This window comes from Martes martes (genome assembly GCF_963455335.1).
Source record: "Martes martes genome assembly, chromosome: 9".
In the NCBI taxonomy this organism is placed as follows: domain Eukaryota; kingdom Metazoa; phylum Chordata; class Mammalia; order Carnivora; family Mustelidae; genus Martes; species Martes martes.
This window is the reverse complement of record NC_137896.1, coordinates 27,757,507-27,766,247: the sequence shown is the minus strand read 5'-3', so window position 1 is coordinate 27,766,247 and position 8,741 is coordinate 27,757,507. Positions and strand designations below refer to the sequence as shown.

Here is an 8,741-nt window from a genome sequence, read left to right as displayed (position 1 = left end):
GCGCCCAAAGAGGGGGAAGGTAGAGAAGCACTTTCTATAGGCCAAGGGGAAGATCTTGGAAATGGTCTACGTGCAGTGGAGATCTCCAGAGGGTCTCGCACCTTGGCCTGCTCTGCGGTGCGGAGACCGGATTGAGGGCAAGGTTGCAAATGCCATCCACTCTCCTTGGGCTCCTCAGGGTGGGACATGGTGCGGCAAACACTTCCCAGAAACCAGGGAGGCGCTGTGACGCTTCGAGTGGAGGCCAATGAAGATGACTGGGTGCCGTGTCTGCTGCGGGATGTTTGTCCAGGCGCCTCAGGCTCAGGGGCCCCAGCAGGGTGGGAGGGCCCAGGGCCCAGGTCAGGCAGACCGGATGGACGAGCGTGGCCTCAGGTCTCTGGCCTCCCCCTCAGGTCTCCACCTCCTCACTCCGTGGCCCCTGGAGCTTCACTCCTGCACCGCCCAGCCCGCCACGCTGCCCTACCTGTCCTCTCAGAGTCCTCCATCCCCCAAACCTAGAGTTCCTCGCCGGCAGAGCAGAGGGGCCTGCAGGAGCTGGTCGGGAGGGGAAGGTCAGCGAGGGCCCAGATGTCTACCTTATCCTTCCACCCGAGCGGGCGCTGTCCAGCTCCGGATGCCTAGATCCCTCCCTCCCAGGGCCAGGGTGACACACGTCTCTGCTCAGAGTGGTGTGGCCTTTCCACCCGAGCGGGCGCTGTCCAGCTCCGGATGCCTAGATCCCTCCCTCCCAGGGCCAGGGTGACACACGTCTCTGCTCAGAGTGGTGTGGCCCTCGGTAGGCCCCACGTTGCAGTGACCTGTTCCTCATCACCCACACTGAACCCAACACACTGGGAGCTAACAGAGCCTCATTTCTGAGCCATGCCCTAGTTAGCCCGGGTGCCTAGGACACAGGGACAAGGAAATACCCTGAGGAGTGCCCACCATGTCGTCTGCACGACACACCTTCAGTCCTGCCAACCACCCTATGAAGTGGGCATTTCCTACTTTACAGATGAGGAAATGAAGTCAGAGAGGTGATCTGCCTCAAGGTCAAGGGAACTAGTAGATAGAAGTGTCAGTCTGCATTCTTAGGACTCTTCGAGGTACTGGCTCCTGGCTGTGCCCGTGACTGCGTCTGGGTCTCAAGTACCTATTTGCTATTCTCCCCTCATCGGCCATTAGTAAGTAGTGCAATGGTGTCCACGTCTATAAGCCCCCCAACCCCCACCAGATGACAATAAAATAAGAGTAGCAAGTGTCCTCAAGGATGCAGAGGAAGGAGAACCCTTGCACCTCGTGGGTGGGAAAGTAAAATGGTACAGCATCTTTGGAAAACAATCTGGGGGTTCCTCAACTACTGTACAGTTACCACAGGACCTTACAACTCTACGAGATCTGTGCCAAGGGGGTCAGAAACAGAGGTCTATGCAAAAACCACAGCCGTGTTCCTTCTAAGGGCCCCACACGGAAACCGTGTCCACGGACCGTGAATGGATACAGGGAATGCGGTGTTTCCACACAATGGATTACGATTCAACAACCTGCAGGGACAGAGAGCAGACACATGCGAGGACATGGATGGGGCTTGAAAACACCGTGCAGACAGGAGCCGGACACCAAAGGGCACAGAGTGATTCCATTCACACGGAATGTCCAGAATAGGCAGATCCATCGACAAAAGGTAGATTAGCCACGGCCTTGGGCTACGAGTGCGCATTGGGGAGGGGATAAGTGATTGCTAACGGGTGTGATTTCTTTTCAGAGGTGGTAAGAATGTTCTGGAACTGGATGGTGCAACGGTTGCACAGCTCTGAACATATGAAAAACCACTGACTCGCACACTCCAGAAGGGTGAATGATCTCTGCCAAGTTATTAAAGTGAACTTGTGGGTCGTCCTTCCCCAAGCCCCAGGCTAAGCACATCAGGATCCTTTTCTGCAAGGAGCTTTGACCCCAGACACCAAAGCCCAGGACTGGAATGCGGGCGCGCTGTCAGATCAGGCCGGAAGGCGGACTTATCTGTTCCTCCGGCACACATTCCAGAGGCCTGACTCGGCCTCCAGCAGCTTTAGGATTCCTGGGTCTGCAAGGTCTGATTCCCGAGAACCCTGAGTGGTGGGTCCCCGGTAAAATGCTGCCCTACCAGAGCAAGCAGCTTTCCTGAGGCTGCACAGGGCCGGGAGTCCGTGCCAGCAGACTCCAGGAACATTCCAAACCTGGCTCTCCGGGGAAACGAACTATAGGAGCACTTGTTGAAAGCCTACTAAGTGCTGGGCTCAACACGAGGTTCCTATTTAGGCTCAACTGCTCCAGAGTGAGCTACTGCCGCTACCATTTTGCTGGAGGAAAGGGACACGCGGTGAGACAAAGTCCCCAGTCCCCGGCGGCAAGTGGCAGAAGTTCCCATTCTTCCTGGTGCTCTCTGGACAGGGTTGTTACCCCTTCAGCTCACAGAGCTGTTCTGTCCTGCTCCTCTCAGAGCTCCCCCGACCCCCAGCTGCCCCGACCTTTGCAAGGATGTCCCTGACCCCTTCCCTTGCCGGTGTGGTTCAGAGACCCCTCTTATCTGTTAAAACTCCTTGCAGCAGAACTTGCAGAAACAACGCAGTGCTGGGCCTGGAAGGGCCTCTGAGTGGCCTCCCGCAGTCCTGGAACCCGTGATGGGCCACCCAGACTCAGTGTGGACTCCCCGTGCCCCATGGGCAGGTTCCTCCGGAGGGCCTGCTCCCGGGGTGGGGAGGGAAGATCCTTTTCGGGCTGCTCACCCACCAGGCCCTGGGAGCCGCCACTTCACCCTGCCCCAAATAGGGGCCAACAAAACCACGAAGCACTCGTTTTCAAATCACGTATGGCTTCTCTGACCCCATCAAATAACTTTATTCACACAAACGTCCCTTAATTTACAAAGCCTCAGTCATTCATACACATTAGGGGGATCCACAGTGTTCAAGGAACTTAAATATAATGTATCATACCAACCCAAGTAAACCAAGTACAAAAAATATTCATATAAAGTTGTTCACACGTAGGTCCTAGATTACCAGCTTCTGTGCAAAAAAAGAAAATAAAGAAAAATAGATTTATTAACTAGTATTTGAAGCTAACTTTGTGCCTGGGTTACCCTGTGCCTCCCTCAAACCCAAGTTGGCCCCCCATGCCTGTTCAATTGGGGCCCTGTACTCCCCTGCTCTAATGAAAGACGCCCCCCAGGGGCACAGAAGAGTTCTTCAAAATCTTCCTGAACAAACTCCCTTCCTCTTGTGGCCCCCCCTGGGAGATGTGGGGCCTCCAGGCAACCAACGGGAGTGGATTCTCCTCTCGATGGTGGCCGGGGGAGCTTACATTATTTGCCAAAGGTCCTGTCCCACCTCCTCGCTTCCCCTCTGAGGACAATCTCTCCAGACAGGAGTCCCTGTGGTCCAAGCTGGGCAGGCAGGATCAGAGATGGGCCTGGCGTCCCGGAGGCCGTGCCTCCGCCCAGTGTGGGAGGACAGCCAAGGTGCCTTCTCCAGGCCTCAGCCTCAGGAGATCAGATTGACGGTTCCCAGGTGACTCCAGGAGCACTGTGGTCTGGGGGCCACCACACAGGCCGAGGGAGAGGAAGGGAGTCAGGGGGAAGCAACACCCCAGGAGCCACCGGTGCCCCCAGATGGGTGTGTATGGGGTGGGGGGGCACAAGGAGGATCGGAGGTGGCAGGTGCCCATGGTGGGCAGGGCCAAGAGCCCAGGCAGCATGGAGCAAGGGGAGGGCAGAGAGTTAGGGGGGGGGGACCCCTTCTTAGGGGATGGAGGCCCAACTCCTCTGTTCCAAGTTTCCAAAAGATACTCTGAGGCTGAAACCCAGACATCCATCAAGATCTGTCTTCTAAAAAGGTAAACTGCAAAGGCAAAGAAAGAACGTTCCTACAATGCCAGCTCTTTACCTTTGCTCAGAAAAAAAGACTCAAGCAAAAATTATCTTATTGCTCCAAACACTGGTTTTCTAGGAGACAGCTGATATGTCAAGGAGCAGAGAACCTCGGAGGGAGGGAATGGTAGAGGCGGGGAATGTCCAGGGGCAGGAAGGCTGCGAGGAAGGTGGTGGGGAGTGGTCTTAGCACCGCAGGGTCAGGGGGCAGAGAGGGTGCGGGGCAAGCGCCCCTGCAGGCTCCACCTTCATTTGCTCTGGGACCTCCACTGGCAGTGCCAGAGAGGAGGCCAGGCCCCACCAGGAGCCCGACCTCCGCCAGTGTTGGGCACGTTTCTCCTCCAGCTGTAAACAGGGTATTTCTCAAGTAAACATTGAATACACGCCCTCAGAAAGGCAGCCATCGGGGGCAAAGGCCTGCGCCCTTTGTCCCTGGTGCCCAGAAAGGGGTCAGATGGAGCCAGCCTTGAATGGAAAGACGGCGGCATCCTCCTGGCTATAGAGGTAAGAGGCAGGGGGCCTGCTGGGTAGTGAGAGGCAGAGAGCGGCCAGCTGGTGGAAACGTGGTTGTTCTGTCCTCGGCTAAAGCTGCTCTTAGTGTCTCGGTGGTGGCAGGAGCCCTGGGCCTGGCTGCAGCCCTCCGGGAAGGATGGGGCAGGGGGGACGCTTCCCTCGAGGCTCTCTGTGGGTGGGAGTGAGAGGTTAAGCGACAGACGGACATAGACGGGGAGGAGGATGCCATGGACTTCTAGCTGAGCTAGCAGGTCTGGTCAAAGGAGGGCAGTGGAATAAGGCACTAGGATCTGTCTTGCTGAGTCCTTTTGCTGGGGGGAGGCTGAGCTCCAGACCCACCAGTCTCAGGCCCAGAACCTCCCCACTATGGGCTAACCATTTCACAGATCCAAGGAGAAGAGAATGACTGCTAATTCAAGGTTTGGAAACTCCTAGAACTTGCACAGGCCTTACGAACGTGGTGGCACCGAGATGAGGCAGTATGGAGCTGCCTCTGGGCCCTGGGCGTAGAGGATGAAGAGGCAGGAGGCTGACCCACAGCAGGAACAGGGGTAAGGTAGCTGAGAAGCGGATGGGAGCTACCCAGGTCCAGCCAAGACTAGTCCACTGGCTGGGGGCCGAGCCGGCGTTCACCTTGGGCTGATGTCCACCTGGCTGGCTGGGCACCCGAGGTGGACAAAGTGGGGGGTGGGGGTGGGGGCAAGAGGGAGAGACAGGCACTTGGGGCTAATGAGCTGGCCATCGTGAGCCAGGGAAGGAGGCCCTGCCACCAAGCAAGTGTAGGCTGGGTCCTGCACGATAAGGGCTAGCCTTCTCAGGCTGTCTGCCTTGTCCCCAGAGACATCCTGTGACCCTCGGGGGCTACACTGATGCCAAGAGAAAAACGAAGGGGGATGGTTGCAGCTCCAAAGCTCCAAGACCTGATCAGATGGAGGTTAAAGACCCAGGGAGGGCAGAGGCAAAGTTAAAGCCAAGGGAATACCTTGCAAGGCCCGAGCCTTCACGAGGAACTTGAGGACAGGGGCTGCAGCTAGGGAACATGGGGGGAGGGGTGGTGATGAGGGGACTGGGGGACTGTTTTTCCCATCTGCTGTCCCCAAGGGGAGGGGAGTGGCTCAGGGCGCACTCTAGTGGCCTGAGAAGCCAGAGAGACAAGGGACGGAGAGGCATGAAGGATTTCACAAGGAAGGGCATGCCTCCCACCTGCACCCCTGCTCACCGCAGCAAACGGTCTGCCCAGGAGGAAGCAGCAGCCTCAGGATGTGAGGAGTCTACGAAGAGGCGAGAGAATGCCAGCAAACGTGTGGTGAGTTCGCAAGTTTAGGCCGGTGTCGCACTGGTCTCTCCCAAACGCCCAGGGAAAAAGGACTGCCGCTCGGGGTGAGGGGGAGCCCCATCACACACTAACCTGAATGCCCTCTGACCACCTCCCCTATCAATCCTATGCTGGTTTAGAGAAAACAAAAAACAAACCTAGAAGAATTTCCTTTCCCCTTCCCCAAGACCCTGTTCTGCTTGGTCGTCATAGGGGTAAAGCCTCTGGAGGAGCCCCAGGAGCTTGCGGGTGAGAGGGACGACACGGGGCCAGCCACCTGCCTCTCCGATGTTGGATGGGGGTGGAGTGGGGCAAACCCTCAGGTTCAGAAGCCCAAGATGAGGGAGCGGCATGTGCCTGCTGGAGAGCGTGGGATGACCGCACAGACATTGGTGCTGAGGTCAACAGGGTCACACTGGGGAAGCTTGAGGGTGGCAGGCCACGCATGGGCACCTGACAGCTGCGGGGGTGGGGGGAGTGGCGATGGCAGCAGTGGTGGTGGTGTCCGCCCCGTCCTCCCCTCCCTGCTCTTGGTGGGTCCAATCTTGTCCCACCAGACATGCGTGCACGGAGGGAAGGCACCTCACAGCGAGTCCCTGGGGGTGACGGAGGTGGCGCTTGACGTTGTTGCCAGCTGGGACACCACGGGCTCACATGCAGGGCACACACTTCACTGCAGGGAGAGGACAGTGGCAGCCAGTTCAGCACACCCTGTTCTTATGGCCAGGTCACAACCGGATCTCAGAGACTTAGGCAGTCGCTGTGACAACCGGGACGCGTGGCGGGCACACGTGGGAAGGAGACGATCTAGGAGGCAGGAGGTGACGGACGCTGACCTCACAGGAGTGACAGATGCCCTCCGAAGACCCAGCCGTGTCCCAGGCAGAGGTTTGGCACAACAGTTTTTTTTTTTTTCCTGGGGGTCTTCCTTTGGGAGGGGAACCACTAACAGAAAGGTAGGCTTGTAGAGCTGGGCTGGGCTGGCGCTCGGCTGCCGGGAAGTGGGGGGATAGTCACCTTTGTCCCCCCAGCACTCCCAGTTATAAAGGGCAGAAGAGGGAATGGACTCCCACCACTGGAGTCCTGGAGTGGCCCAGGGCTTCCAGCAGCTGAAAGAGAACAAACCCGTAGTTTAGACTTTCTTTCTTGAGTTCTCCTGGCCAAACCCTGTCTTCCTCTTCCAGGTGGTTCTTCGCCTTTGACCATTTCTAAGGCCCGAGGGCCGGCCAGGAGCAGCCACCAGAGTCCGGCAGCGCCCATGTCTGTGGTGGGGGGAGGTGGCCCACAGGCTGCCTTCTGTCTTTGTGTCCCCACCCTCCAGGGCCGGGACCCACCCCGGCTCTCCACGGAGAGGCAGGCCTTCTCTGGGGAAGTGAGGTGTTCTAAGCAGAACGGAGGGATGGGTAAAAACAAAGACGATAGGGGGAAAATAAAGGAACAAAACAAAATAGCTCCCTAACCCCTTACAAAAATTAAAAATGACATTTATACATATGCTTTTGTCCATGTTGTTTCTCCACAGCATAGTTTCCTGCTCTTCTGAAGTCTTAATCGTTTAAATTAAAAAAGGAAAAAAAAAAAGACAAAAATAAAATAAGATTTTAAAAAATGAAGCAGAACTAAAAGGAGAGGGGAAAACCCAAATAAAAGCTTCACATTGCCGGAGATCCAGCTGTCGGGAGATCACCAACCGACCAAGCCACCACCTGCACCCTTGGCCGTCCTCTGTGGGAAACACGATGACACTGTCCCGAGGATCAACCTGGAAGACAGAAGACAGAAGGCCGGGGATGAGTGGACACTGGGCCGGCGGGCTCGGGGCACCTCCCGGCTCCGGACATCCCCCTTCGGTGCCAGCACCCAACCCTGAGAGGTTTCTAAATATTACAGGGAGTGGATCTAACTTTGCTACAAGCACCCTCTTATTGATACATATTTGTCACAAAAGGAAACTGAGGCACGGGTTAATAAGGCACATGACTAATATTGCACTGACGGAGCAGAAGACCCTGGCTGGGAACCCAGGCTTGCTGGCTACAGCTGCCAATTCCACCATGACCTCCATCCCTGTGCTATCAGGACAAGATGCCACAGGACCCTAGCTATCGGGTCCCTCGACCCTGGCCCAAGTCCCTCCTTGCCCTCTCTGACTAACTGTGCTATACCAAAGCTCCGTGCGCATGCTCTCGGGTTTATCCTATTTCACAGACAACTAAGGCTCAGCCCCTCGAGAACCTGTCCCAGTTAGCCAAAGCTCTCAGGTCTTAAGAGGGGCCAGAATCCCATAGCTGGAACTGGGGTGACTCAGGGCTAGGGTTAAGAATGAGGTTCTGCCACTTGACCACAGGCAAATTTAAGCCCTCTTTAGTCTTGTCACCCGCACCCAATCACGTTATTATGAGGACCATATGAACTAAGACATGTAACCTGAGACAGCGCCTGCCCCTATCATGATTAGCTATTGTTTGGGAACCCCCGTGGAACCAGGCCTCAGGAACAGGCCCTGCCACCAGCCTTTTAGGGACCCATTTTAGTGGACGCCTAGAACACAAGAGCCTACAGCGAACAGCCTTGGGCCGGCACCTGCTGCCAGCCCGCTGTCCCAGTCAGAGTCGCCTGATCAGGGCTGAGCAGGGCCCCAGCCTAGGCAGCAGGGCTCCCTCTGGATGGCACAGGGACTCACCCTGGGGTTCCGGAGTGCCTGCTCTCACCCTGACAGATGATAGCATCACATAAGTCACATAGCACGTTTGAAATCCCTCCATATCGGCCCCCGCCCCTCACACTGGCTTTATTCCTGTATAAGCTCCGTGTAGCCTGAGGAGCTGGGCCCTCCCCACCCCACTGTCACTTGTCCCCTGCGCAGTCTAAGCACCGGGCCCATTGTGCTCAGGTCCCCAAGAGATCCCCGTCTGGTCCTCACGGGACGCAGTGGGGTCTAGCAACCGGAGATAGCCTGTCTCCTTCTGTGGGAAATGGTCGGCTCTCCTTCAAGGTCTGACCGGAGTAAAGACTGTGAAG

The 8,741-nt window shown here is 56.7% G+C and overlaps 1 protein-coding gene across 1 annotated transcript in view; it reads right to left on the bottom strand.

The window, feature by feature from the left end:
- Positions 1 to 2,827: 2,827 nt before the first annotated feature.
- Positions 2,828 to 8,741, bottom strand: part of STK35 (serine/threonine kinase 35) — a 42,458-nt gene continuing 36,544 nt past the window's right edge. Inside the window, exon 4 of the mRNA XM_080813099.1 lies at positions 2,828 to 7,482. The gene's annotated coding sequence lies outside the window, so the exon portion shown is untranslated. The remainder of the gene's footprint in view (positions 7,483 to 8,741) is intronic.